The sequence below is a fragment of the Anser anser genome, assembly GCF_964211835.1.
Source record: "Anser anser genome assembly, chromosome: 7".
NCBI lineage: Eukaryota > Metazoa > Chordata > Aves > Anseriformes > Anatidae > Anser > Anser anser.
This window is the reverse complement of record NC_139727.1, coordinates 35,504,967-35,519,077: the sequence shown is the minus strand read 5'-3', so window position 1 is coordinate 35,519,077 and position 14,111 is coordinate 35,504,967. Positions and strand designations below refer to the sequence as shown.

At 48.0% G+C, this 14,111-nt stretch overlaps 1 protein-coding gene and 1 long non-coding RNA gene across 5 annotated transcripts in view; one reads left to right on the top strand and one right to left on the bottom strand.

The window, feature by feature from the left end:
• GRK5 (G protein-coupled receptor kinase 5) overlaps window positions 1-14,111 on the bottom strand; it is a 168,266-nt gene that overhangs the window by 123,778 nt on the left and 30,377 nt on the right. The window lies entirely within an intron of this gene.
• The window catches only part of LOC310902256, a 53,266-nt gene that overhangs the window by 24,561 nt on the left and 14,594 nt on the right, over window positions 1-14,111 (top strand). Inside the window, exon 1 of the long non-coding RNA XR_014586588.1 lies at window positions 1-14,087. This exon is cut by the window's left edge and continues 24,561 nt beyond it. This is a non-coding gene — a long non-coding RNA (uncharacterized lncRNA). The remainder of the gene's footprint in view (window positions 14,088-14,111) is intronic.

Genomic DNA, 14,111 nt, shown 5'->3' with positions numbered 1-14,111 from the left:
TTCAGGCTTTCTGAAACCAGATGTTTAAATTAAGAATCATTCTCTACTGCTGCCATAAATCAAAGAGAGAAGTGCAGCGTTGTGCAGCCAAGAAATTGCTGTCTCAGAAAGTGAGATTTATAGTACTTCAAGATGTGTCTCTCTACAGAATCAAATACACATGTATTGGGTATTTCCAAGCATTCTCATAACCCACCTTGTCCAGGATGCCCTAACAATTGTGGCACTTCAAATACCACCAAGAAAGGGACACAGCCATTGGGATGGCATCGCTGCAGCCTGTCCGCGAGTTCAGTGCTCAAAAAGGCAAAGGGAAACAGTACAGTTGAGGTGCCTACTTTGCTGGAAAGCACAGCTCAAAGCAAAAGATGGATTACCAGTTACTCCTTGTCCAAGGGCTTGCTTTCCAGATGGCACTGCCCCTTCCACATCCTTCAGCCTTGCTTCAGGGGGGAAGGCCTAAAGAACCAGTGCAGCAATGTATGTCTAAAGCTTTCTGATACCTTTCCCTAGCCACACAAATACTCTTCTCATAGCGTGTGTACGTGAAACCCTGCAGGCCCACATAATTATACTCCCATTAACTTCTTGTTCATCCTTTATTAGCATCCTGTGTCCCATAGAGAGCTCTTCATATCCCATAGGCAGGGTGTTGGTCAGTCAAGTGAGGAAGTTTCTAAGTTTCCATAATCTACCCTTGGCTGAGACTCTCCTGAAAGCCCTAACACAAAACCAAGGAAGGCTATTTCAAGGACTTGTGTGATCTTACTTGTTATTGACTCTGGAGATGATTCTATGTATCGTATTCATCGCTGGTGCTGCTATCACCTCGGCCAACTGCCAGTTATCCCCGGCCTGTCATCAGCTATGAGACATGGGTACCACATACAGACAATAGAGAAGCCAAAAGCTCTTTAGGGCTCTGTTCACACCTGATGTGAGGCAGTAGTGTCCCGTCCCCTCCCAGAAGCTCTTGGGAGTTTTCCACGCTCTGTTGATCTCTTCACACCATGCTCAGGCCACAGCAGCTCACTCCAGCCAGATGCAAGACTTCCCACAGAAAACTCACAGAGCCCTGTGAAGAATTTACTAGAGCACCCTTCTGCAACCCAGATAAACCAAGAGGGAAAAAAGTGACTAGTACTGTCACTGCTGGGCAATGGCTAAGTTCAATCAGGTGTGTGGTGGGCAGTGGCTCCTTCGTCACAGCCACAAACGGCCAAGAAGGACAGCTGTGCTTCTAGCCCCAGGTGTGAGTTCTTTCTCCAGAAAATAGATTTCACGTTCATCTGTCATTTTTTGGCAGCCTTTGCTGTGGCCCATCTGCTGCCGTGGCGAGGTGCCGGGTCAGGAGCTGGCTCACGGCCTGCCCCGGGCCAGACGCGCCCAGTAGGCCATGACTGCGCAGCTCAGGCAGCCCTGCGGCGGCCCTTCCTCCCAGCGGCACCGTCCCCAGGAGCGACGGGTTGTGAGACCTTCCGGGCTAAAATGCAGCTGGAAAAAGATGGTTTTCAAACACGGAACACAAAGAAACAATAAAGTCTCAGGCCTGAAGTGGCAGGCAGGATGAATGCAAGTGAACCGTACTTCTCTGGTGAGGTTGTGGGCTTGTTATGAAGAAGTGGAGCAGGCAGAGCGAAGAAGGACCAGCTAGAGCTGCTAAACACCCAGGTGTCTTGGCACGCAGGCCGATGAGGTTCCCCCACAGAGGTTACAGGGGGGTATTTTGAATGGAAATGCTGTTGTTACACAAAAGATACTAGATACAAGACTGAAGATGAGCCGTTAGCTTGTTCCTCAGCAGACTTCCTGGGGAGGAAACAACACTTCTGCTGGTTTGGCAAGCCTAAGAAACAAACCTATGCTTCAACACAAGCAGTAGAAGTGTGAAAATCTGCATCTAGTGCCCCAGTTCCCTCCTGATCTGTTTCCATCAAGGGGGCTTTGCGCTGCATTAAACCAGCTCAGCTTGTGCTGGCAGGTTCAGCACGTCAAGGAAACGGCTTGGCTGCTGGTCCCCATGAAGCTATACGGCAGGAGGAACAGCTCCCAGACAAAAGAAACCTTTTTCCTACCAGGCCTTCTTCAATGCTTGCTTAGATTTCAGCATCACATTCCTGAACCAAATGCACACACTCTGGGAGAGCCCACGCACCATAATGCACAGTCACAGAGAAAGGGCAACAAGCACTTCATACACTGTGACTTACGTAGTACAGTCATTGTGCATAGTGACTTTGGCACTTTGAGGTTTTAAATCGCACTGACAATGAGGGGATGCGGGCTCTCTGCCTACGGAGGCACTTTGAAAATGTTGCCCAAAGCCTCCAAGATTATCCTTAAGGGGACTGGATGAGTCAGGGCCACCAGTGCTGACACACAACAACTTCACAAGTATAAATCCAGCTCAGACTGTCAGACCATTGTTTTAATGCATGGAGCCTCCTGCTATTGTCTCAGTGTAATTTAGAAAATCCAGGCGTTAACTTCAGCGCTCTTAAAAGCTTTATTAAAATGGCTGAGGGGCTCAGCCTTGGTGTTATTTTGAAATAAACAAGAGGCATCATGAAGGCACTACGCAGAAAAAACTCCAAAGAGGCTTTAAGAATAGGATTCGCTGCTGAAACAGGCTAGATGGTACCTGTGGTGCTCCTGTTGTGCTACTCTTGGCACTGCTCCGGTCTCACCAGGACCACCACACTTCCTGAGCCCACTCACGCGGTAACAAGGGAAGTTTTACAGTTAAGCCTCTAGAGAAGATTTTCACAGAATGACTAAAATAAAGAGAAAATTCACATTCACACATTCACAACTGATAAAGCACTAGAAGGCAATAATCTGTGATGTGCCAGTGGTAGGAATTAAGGGTGGCTGACGAGAAAGAAAACATCTAAAAGGCAGGGAACAGCGCTAGGGAGAGGAGACAGATCCTCTACAAAGACAGTGGCAGGGAAATTAGAGAAAGAACACAGAGGCGGATGTTAGAAAAATATAATGTTCCTGTGGGTGTATCACTTATCAGGCATTCTTGCACATAAAACGCATTTTTTCAACATTTAGAAAAGAAAAAGAATGACTGATCTGTAATTAACAGAAATAAAGGCCTGGCCCAGATCCTAGGCTAGAATAACATTCTTGCAAAAGTGAATTTTGCTGAAATACCAGCATTAGACAGGGCAGGACTGCTGCAGGAAGAGGTCAAATCCAGAATAATTGGACCGGTCTACCCACTAACAGCCACCCAGCTGGAGACCCCATTTAACAAGCCATTTAAATCCTATTTAACAAGCCATTTAACAACAATATGACCCCTTTGAAGGGAAATCCTGGGGGAACAATTTTGCATATTTGATATGGGCACCTTTCACACATCCTGCTGCCAATGTTTCCCTCTCCATCCTCCTTCCTGGGCTTAACTAAGGAGAGAAATCCCATGGCATAGCCACAGATGTGGGTTGGAGTTTTAAATGGGAATTGCTTTGACTGTCTCTCTTGTCCTTTTCTCTCACTGGCACAAACCCACGCTCCATAGGAAAAAGACGACTAACTTTATAGCTCATCTGTGTCTCTCAGCAGCCTGCAGCCTCACAGGCCCATTTGTTTTGACAGTCATCAGCTTATGTCAAGCCACGAAATTCTCTTTCCTACCATCCACCTGCCCCCGGATCCACCGATTCTGAACAGCAAACTGTGACCCTAAGCACTCACAGCTCTAGACGACACCACCATTGGAGCAGCACCCTTTCTACAGCAGGTCTTTAATTACAATGCCAACTTTACCTCTACTACACAGTCTTCTACCTCCTCCTCCTGTCCCAGCCTCCTCTTTTCATCCCCAACCTGTGCCAGCCGATGCAAAGCCAGGAATGCGGGCAAAGCTACCACCCCCTTAAGTGGGTTGATTCTTCAGAGCAGCTACAACAACAAAGGGCAGCAATTTATCAGGAAAATATCAGCTGTCAAGAAAAGCAAATGCAAATCATTTCTCTGCTGACTGTTCTTTTCATGACTGCTGCGCAATTGTCTTGTTGATTCCCACAGCTGGATGCTGTAGTTTTCTACTTGGCATATGTAATTGAAAGTGACGCTAGAATAACTTGAGTAAATTGAAATTGATTTCATCAACAGTGTATGTGTGTATCAATGGCATATGTGCCTTCCTTTCCTCCCCTCCCACTGTCCACTATCATGTTCTCCAGCCCAGCAGCTGTTGACATTTTGTTTGAGGGCACATTTTCCCGCTGGGAAATGATGTTTCCATTAAACCCAAGTGTTCCTTGAGAAGGTACACATTTTGTCAACATTTTCAATAAAATGATCAAAACAATTCCGACTTGACTGGCCTGTAATACTGCGACTTGATAAGGTCAGGATGTATCACCTTAGCTTCATCACTTAGCTTGCTCCATTATTATAGTCGTATAACAGAACATCAGCTGATCCAGGTGGAAAGCTAAATATCTCAGTCTCATCAAAATATTTCACTGAAATACTAACCAATGACAAAATGCAAGGGATTAGAAACCTTTTCTGAAAAGAAATGCACAGCTTGTGCCCATGGGAAATTTCACAGCTTTCAGTATTTGTTCCAATTGGAATCTCATTTGCCTCACTCAATGCTGCCAATGGAACGGGGTTTCTGTGCCCCAGACAGACACACATTGCAGGTTCCTGCAGTCCTGAACATGGGAGTACTCAATTGCTAGACAGGGGCATTTGCAGAATGGATCGCAGAAGAAACTTCTCTCCTTTCCCTCACACAAAGACACCAATCTTCATTGCTTCAAGGCAAAAGAAGAATGGATGGACTCTGCTGGTGGTTCTGGGATTTGCTGCAAGCAACCGGCCTGCTGCCTTACTGCTCTCAGACGTCTTTTGCATCCCCACTCATCTCCTCCTCTGTCCTTCCCTTTTCTGTCCTAGCAGCCGCAGCCTGTACTTGATTGTCCTGTTCTTTTCCAGTTCAGAAGCACGTTGGGGGTCTTGCAAAGGGCTTGTGGTTGGGCTGTGTTTGTCTTCATGCAAGGTGAAGGGTGGGCTGTGTTGCACAGCCATGTGCTACTCTTTCTGCATCAACATTCATGATTAATTTCAGCTCTCTATATCCATTTTTTCAAATTCTCTACATCTTCAGAGGTTGCTTTCTGCACTTCTAAAAGATATTTACAGTTTCTCTAACAGCTTTGAGCAACCTTAAAAATTTTTCCTTTAAAACAGATTTATAGGCACCTACCTCCTGCTCCATTAAACTTTAGTGCCTCTATTTTCCTCACTGGGTTTTGTGAGAACAGACACGGATCTGCAATCATTCACAAGCGCTCCTAGCTGTCTGCCATCACGAACCAGGGGCAAGGGAGACTCGTTTTCTGAGTGAGTAGCCAGATATACAAAGTTCCACAAAGTTCCCACCTTGGACTGTGTGGCACCATTTGGACAAGCCATGTGCCTCTTATCTGGAACTGGTGCTGACAGATCCTCACGGGATACTGCAAGGATGCCGTCTCTTAAGAACGGCAGACCCTAGGTTTGTCTGAGCAAAAAAGTATCTGTGGGATTCTCCTACCACAGTGTCGAGAGCCTGCCTACCTCGAATGTCCTTTAAGAAATTTGTCAGTTGTGAATTTTTTTCTTACAACTGACATTTTAACGTGTAAGAGCTGTATTTGCAACAACAAGTAAACAAAACGCCAATTGTTTGGGTGTACCTGAGCAAACAATTGGAGTATAACCTAGATCGAAATTTTTTAATTACAGTATTAAAAAGAGGCATTATCAACTAAATACAGCAACTGGAGAAATTACAGCTCATGAATATGTAAATCACCTGACAAAACCATTCTGTAAATGCTTCAGTAATTTTCAGAGATAAGCCTCGAACAAGCTGCCTCTTTCATTTGCAGTTTTATTTGTTGATAAATATCCACTGCTCTCTAATGCATTTTTAGGAAATATTTTTAATGCAGTCATCACTTAAAAGCATTTCTTGTAGATGAAATATGTTAAACATAGCCCAGGTTCTCCTCCTGCTTTAAAGGGCTTTTTGAAGCCCAAGGTACAAGAATTTCTATTTCCTGCCACTGTTCAACACAAAAAGTGAAGACAAGTCACCTCAATGCCTGGCAGAAGTCATAAAAACCAAACATAAAATCAAACATTGAAATGTTATGGCCATCTAGGACAAAGCCTGGGCAAGCAAGGACCTCGGGGAATTTTAAGAATATGCATGAGGGATAGATATGACTTTCTCTCCTGCAAAGCCCTGGGCAATGATTTTGCCCCACAGACCCCTGTGGGAGCTTCCCCCTTCTGCTCAGTGAAGGAGTGGGAGGAAACGAACGCTGGGGAGATCCGCGGCTACAGCTCTGCCCAGCCGCCTTGCTCAGGCACTTCAGATTGTCTCTGAAGATGAGCATCAGGCTGCTCTCAGCACTGAGGCATGCTTTGAAGACGTGAGATGACTACTGAAGCCAAAGGGACCCTTTAACTGACCTGAAAGGAAACCAGCTCCTACCTGACCTGCTCACCCGCAGAGTGCCAGGACTGTGGTCAAGTCCGGTACGTTCTGTTCTGCTGCCTCAGAGGATGCCATCTCCCCAGGAGCAAGTGTACGAGACAGCATCTTCCCCCTCTCACCCACGACTGTAACCATCTCCACACAAAATTCATTAGAGAAGGAATTAGAAAAATGTGCCCATTTCACATGAGCTCCAAAGTGACCTCGATTTGCAATCACTCTTCTTCATTTACCGAGGTACAAGCTCAGGCTTCTCCATTACGAAGAAGAGGCACAGGTTAAAGGTTTCCTTCCCCTGACGCCACACCTCAGGGACAGGCACTAAACCTCTCTACAAGCACATCCCAAGCAGAACCCGAGCCTCCCACAGCTTGGAAGCCCTGGTCTGTGGGACGAGCATCACCGCCTGCCTCCCGGGCTGTGCCGCTTTCCATAAAGCAGCGCAAGGTTTCGCGGGGAGGTGAGGACAGCCAGGGTCTGACCCACAGCAGCAGCCATGGGGAGCAAGCCTGGGGCTGATCGGGATTTCACAATAGACACATTTTCGATGGCTGTGTGTGCTTCCAAAACATCGACAGAGCTCCCTCACCTCCTGCGTGCCACCTGCCCTCTGGACAGGCGAGCCCCCGGAGGGCTTTGCTATGTGGGGAATATTTAATCCATGTTGCATGAAGGCAAAAGCAGATCGCCTCGCTCTCACCTACCGACAGACTATACTGGCTTTTGTTCTGATCACTACAAGCAGGGAAAACTTCAGCCCTCACCTAGCTCCTGCCGGGGGAAAAGGAGCGTTGGCAAAGTTCGCTTGCCTTAGCACGGCGAGTTCCCCAGATCCGTCCCAGGGCCCCTTTGGAAGCCCCTCAAGGGTCTTTTGTTTTCATGCTTCCTCCACTGCACCCCAAACAGCCGTCACATACGCGATCCCAGCCTGAGACCCGACGTGTATTCACATCCAGGGGTCCTAAGGGCAGCCAAGGCCAGGCTGGAGGGCGTGTGAATGATTTAGGTGGGATGTGCACGACACCGGGCTGTGGACCTTTATCATGTTTAGGCTGTAAGCCTCAATTTGAAAGATGACATCACACGACTGATTATTTTGTTACACTGAAAATCTAGTTTTATCAGTAAAGAGGAAGAACACACTATATATTTATATAGGTATGTATTCATATATACGCAAAAGGCCAAGTGTTTAGTGTTCGTATAACTGAAGTCTCAAGAGCTTACTCATGATTAGTCCAGCTCTATTTTATTGTTACAAAAGAAGAATGAATATTAGCACAGCTAGAGCTGCTGCTCACACACACTTAGCTTCCACCCTGCTTCCTGGCATTATGCTCTCCCTTCATGGCCTCTGTGGGTCCTGAGATCCCAGGGATTCACCTGGAACTTTTTTTCTGTTTGCTAAGGGGGCTGTAGACCTTTACTCATCTTTCATTTGTCTGTAGCTCCATACGACACCCACATTTACTATATAAGATGGTTGTTACGTATGCTCAGTACCATTTCTTGGTCATGCCTAAAACCTGTTTTGTCTTTATGTGACCACAGGTGAGGTGATTATGGCTGTGGGGTCTCCAGCGCTGTGTCCTGGCACTCACCGTCCCCTAACTGTATGCTCAGCCCCCATCCCATGCCCCCGCTTCTCCAGGCTTCTCTTATCACACCGGGCCCCCGTTTCTCCGTGCTACGTCATTTTGGTAGTCATAAAGCCGTGGTGGGATCATACAGAGACAAACAAAAGGAAAGCATTAGCCGTAGACATGCGGCCCGTTAGAAAACTTGCCGCTACATCTGAACCAAGTAGAGCAAAGCCGCGGGCAGGTCACAAAAAGTTCAGCCCGAGCAAGCCTGACAAGCCTCAGCCCTGAAGCCTTGCAAGCTCGGTGCAGAGAGCAAGCCGTTCCTAGGCCAGAGCAGGGCATTTGAGGGAAACCAGAACGGCTCAGAGAAGAATTTGAAAACATGAGGTCTGCCTCAGCGTGTCAGCGGGGTGAGCGAGAGGGCAGCGGAGGGACCGTGTAAGTGAGGGGATGGTCCCGACCCAGGAACAGACGGGTACCGAGCGGCTGTGGCTATGTTTGGGTTAGGAAAAGGAGAGAAGCACTTAGGATCTGGGACAATGAGAGTAAGAGCAGCGAAGACGAAAAATGGGGCTAGTTTTAAGACGGACTGCCGTCAGGTTATGAAGGGGGTGTTTGGACATCACGGGGCAGAGGCAAGGGCTGGAGGCAGGGGAGCAGGAAGGCTCTTCCAGGCTGCCTGACCTGGGGAGGAGGGAGAGGAGGGCAGCTAAAGGCAAGTTGCCACAAAGTGCTTACAGAATGTAAATTATGGTCTGGCCCCCTAACCTGGGTGACTTTTAACACGCACTTTGGAGGTTTCTATGTTCTGCATAAACACACGTAGCCAGGGGAGCTATAACATAGAAAAGGGACAAAAACCAAGCGTTTAAAAATGCAATTTAAATCCCTCTGCCTCTAGAGCACCCATCTGCAAGGAGGTATCAGGTACTAGCCACAGTCCTAATGTATCTCACTTCACGAACCCTACTTTTGCACAGAGGTGTTCTACCATTTCCTCTAACACTCTGAGTCCACCTCAGCCCAGCACCTCCAACCACTGCATCAGCAGAAGTATCACTGCAGCCAGAAAGTAACATCCACATCCACGTACACCTACAGGTTTGGCAAAGAGCTGCTGGCTTAGGCTGCTGTGGAACTGGGATGTGTAGGAAAGGATCCCAGATAAATTACCCCAGTTTCTGAAAACCCGTGGTTTCCTTAGGTGTATTTCTATATGCAACTGTTCTGCACATCAGGAGTTGCAGATGTGTATGTTCGAGCTGTTATTTTACAGCTTGACCACAGCCTTGCTCTTTACAAGAGGAAGTAAAGCTTCAGAAGGTGGCAATTAGCTACACAGCCTCAAGTCATGCAGGGTGTTGGTCCTTTAGTGGAAGCTCTCCGTGATCTGGAAATGCAGGGGGGTGCAACTGGTGCCCTGCTGGGGAGGGAGGGGGAAGAAGCTACGGTCTGAAACAAGAATGGTAAGGGATGCCTTTGGGTTTGAAAAGAAGAGGGAACAATGTCTCACCTTGTCCTGCTGCAGTTTTAATCCTTTGGATGAAAAGGACATTGCAAAATTAAAAAAAAAAAAAAAAAAGGAAAAAGATCATTTTATAACGCATCTCTCTCCCTCCTACATGCAAACAAAGCATGCACACATGCACATAATGGACAGACGTATGGATGCTTGAACAGATCCTATCCATCTTCTCTACCTTTTATTTTTTTTTATGTTGCCTTAGACTGCAAACTATTTGGTCATAAACAGTTTATTCCCATGTTTTTTTCACAGCAGGACAGCAGGGCTCCAGTTTTGTTTAGATCTGGGAGCGACAGCTGTGATGAACACGCTACACAAAATAAAAACATTAATAATTTAGTAACGTGTTGCTTGTGTAAACATGCCTGCGAGATCCAGAGGAGGTTCAGGCAGAGCCCGCGATAATCCTATCACCGGAAACCAAGAATATCCTGGCTATGTGCAGTTTCTCAAGAAAAGAATGCGTGTGCGATTGTCACGCCGCCCAGCAGGCTTATTTGTTCATTTTCCATCTCTGAAGTAGGATGTGCATTTCCCACCTCACATAGATGGAAAAACCCCCCAGTGACTTTCTTTTCCTGCTCCGACTGCCAGGCAACTGTCAGATCAAAGGATTAAGATACATTTTCCTCAAAATCCGGCCAATCTCATCTGGCTTCACACACAGTTATTTGTAATTACTTTTCTTTTCCCTTAAAGCCAACACAACTTTCCCCTGGAATTAGAGCCAGTTAAACTTCTTCTTTATGCAGAAAGGGAACATTTTTATCATAACATTCATTCTGCTCTTAAAAACAATTAATTTTCAGCACTGAAGGGAGACCAAACGGCTTCACATCAGAGCACTAATGTAACTAAAATGGGCACAATGTTGAGGCAAAGGTTCTGAGCTTTAAAAAGTTGATTTTGACATTCAATTTTAATATTTGGCATCTTAAGGCAGCATTTGGGGTACATCTTGAGGTCTACGCTAAACTTAACGGGACGTAGAGATCCTGCTGTCGGTGGCACCAGCATGAAGCAGTGCCCAGAGGACTCCCAGTCTTCCAGGGAAGAGAAAAGGCTTTCCAGCCAGCTTTCCAGTAAGGCCATCCCTGGCCATGCATGCGACTTTTTAAGATGTTTCTCCGCTGGGCTCGATGGAGGGATGCTGGCGCTGCCGAGCGACACCACCACACCTCGCTGGGGTGAGGAAGCGCTCGTGGCTTCTCAGCACGTGCCCTCACCGACAAGGAGTGAAAAGCCCTCGGATGAAAACCGAGACAAGCCGAAAAGCTGGTGAACAGCCCCTGCCACAGCGTAAGGCTCAGAGCGTGGCTGTGAGACGGTGCCGCTGAGAGTCGCAATTAGCAGACGAGTCCTTGGCATGCACGAGCTCTGACTCCCTCTGATTGGAGACAGTGTTGTCACTTACCAGTGACTCATTTCCTAACGGGGAAAAATAAATAAAGCTGGAATCCCCACGTACCTATTCTCAGCCTTCTCGTTAAACTGAGGGCGTGGAAGAAGAAATTTTTCCTCACTTGAAAGATGGCAGCAAAGGAATGAAATGCTCAAATATCTACTATGGATCAGTTCTTCCAAAAAAAAAAAAAAAAAAAAAAAAGAATATTGAAGAGGTCTCAAGCAGGGGGGATCTGAGAACAATCTGAAGATCTATTTCTGCAAGCAGAGGATTTTTTTATTTTTTTTTTTTAATTTTTAACGGCTTTCCTAAAATCCTAAAATGCTCCTGGAATGAAAAGGATACTGTAAGTGCTACAGACATTGGTGAGCTTGTGGGGCTGGTGGGGTGGAAGTGTCAGCAGAAGGACTTAAATTGGGGTCCCTGCACACCAAAGCACAGCCCAGGCTAAAGAGGGTGCCTCCAGGCTGGTGACCCCGCTGTGGATCCTCTGCAGGGCACAGAAGCGGGTAAGAGCAGACCAGCCTCTAACACTGACATGGGGCACGGCAGCTCTCTCCCTCTTCAAGGGTTTTTTGGGGGAGGAGAGGCAGGGTGAGCTCCCTTCTGTGCACAGACTCGGCAAATTGAGATTATTCAAGCAAAAATTGGATTCGGAGTTTGCACGCTGGATCTCAGTGCTGACCTAAATGAAATGCATCCAAGCCTTTAACTTCACCTATTGCTGGCTACAACATTGCCTTCAGCTCTTTTTAAAAAGGCTCTAGCACAAAGCAGGAAAATGGAAAACACTTAAAAAAAAAAAAAAAAGAATAAAAGATCTGCAGATGTTCTAAATTACTCATTACCAGCACACACAACCCTCCACGCTCAATCTGCGGGCACCATAATTTTCACCCTCCTTCTCCCCCCTCAGGTTATTCGATGCTTTGCATATTTACTTCCGTCGAAGCCTGGTGGCAATAGCATTAACCCGGGGCCAGGGGCTCTTTGTGCGATGTGGGGCTCGCAGTGGCCAAGCCGCTCGCACCTAGCAGTTAAACCACAGCCCGGATCACCTTCTGCCCGGCCCCTCGCAGCCGTTGCGTGCTTGCACCGAGGTGTCGCCGCTAACCAGCTCTTTCCTCCACCCTCACATTCTCGCTTTCCAATGGTAAAGCAGAAGAAAGCACAAACAAGAGCTTGATACCAGCCGTGCAGCCTCGCTCTGCACAACTTGTGTCTCTTCCTCCCACTCTTTTTGCTTTGAAATAACACCGAAATGCCCCCGCCGCCCCGAGTGGTGAGGGGAAGTTCATTGAACACTACAAAGCCTTCACACGCTGCTGCGTGGCAAGCCGCGCGAGTGGCTCAGAAAAAGGAGCTGGACATTTTGTTTCCAGCCTGGAGAAAGAATATGAGCCCGGACTGCTGGGGGTGAGGCGCTGTGCTGTAAAAGGGCTCAGACTGCAGAGACGTGGGCAGAGACCTGGGGACAGGGACAAACAGCAGGGTGCGTTTTTATAGGCGTACAGATGCACAAAGGCACTGCTGTAGGCACAGCCTGGATCCTACCTGCCACTGCGACCACAGAATAAACACGACAGACAGGGCTGGATATTACACATTAGCAAATATTCCTGATGTTATAGAGCAGTGTTGGAGAGGAGCTGCACGGAGCTAAGTCAACACATACCACAAGGTAGATATACACGGCATGCACTCACGCGGTGTCGTATGTCCTGCACCACAAACCTGGGCCATCCAGCCAAAAGGCTTCTGGAAGGCTGCGGATAACGAGAGGGAGAAAGGAGTTGCATGCGGTAGGTGCCAGTTTGGGTCCCCAAATAACTGTAAGTATCGTGATAGCCCCTGGGACGCCAGCGGAGGTCAGCCGGAGATCACTGGGAGGGCAGCAGGGCCTCATGCGAAGCCTCAGAGAGGGTCACTGACAAACCATTCCCAGTAATGGGGATGCCAGGAATTACTAGGGGTGATTGCCGAGGTCCTGCCAGTGCCTAATGGGGCTACGGGGAAGCTGGAGAGGGACTCTGTCGGGGGTGTAGTGATAGGACAAGGGGTAATGGCTGTAAACTAAAAGAGGGGAGGTTTAGTTAAGATATACGGAAGAAATTCTCCACTCAGAGGGTGGTGGGGCCCTGGCCCAGGCTGCCCAGAGAAGCTGTGGCTGCCCCATCCCTGGAGGTGCCCAAGGCCAGGCTGGATGGGGCTTTGGGCAGCCTGGGCTGTGGGAGGTGTCCCTGCCATGGCAGGGGGTTGGAACTGGGTGGGCTTTGAGGTCTCTGCCAACCCAAACCACTCTGTGAGCCTATGACTACTAATTAACCCAGAAGCCTTCCAGGATGACACCAAGCTCGAAGCACGCAACGTAAAAGCCAGGTGCCAAGGCGACGTGCGTGTCTGTGACTGCCGATACGACGGGCACCGATCCCGCACCAGCCTGGTCTGTGCTGCGGGATGGCCGCAGCGGGAACGCAGACCGAAACACACGTAACCCTCCAAGCAGGCGGCACCACAACAGGTGACTGCCACCCACGAATCCACAAAAGGAAAAGTGTATTTAGCAAGAAAAGAGGCACACGCAGGCAGTTCTAGCCCATAGCCAAAACCTGACAGTCCGGCTACAGAAAATGGCCAGGAAAGAGAGAGTGACCCGGTGGGCTCGGGGACACGCAGCAGGGCCGCAGATGGACAGAGCAGAGCAGCAGGAGGTGCTGGTCCCTGGAGAGCGCAGCCGGCACGAAGGGGACACCCGCTGGCAAGGTGAGTCAGCAGCTCGGGGCTTTAAATGCCAAGCTCCCCATTACGTGACTTGTGAGGAGAAAGGATTTATTGCAGCTGGCATTTCTAGATGAAAACAATTTACCTTAGCCTTTTAATGTTAAGCTATGCATACACAGCCAGCTGAAGAAGAAAAAAAAAAAAAAAGCCGTGAAATATCGTGGTATTAGCTTTAGGAGAAGATTAGCTGACTGAGCCTTTGCTGGTTTTTTTCAGACCCTACGGCCTGAATGATGCATTAGGAAGCACACGTTTTTCCCTCAGCTATGTCATGTAAAGGTATGTCTGGAATGTGTGTCTATG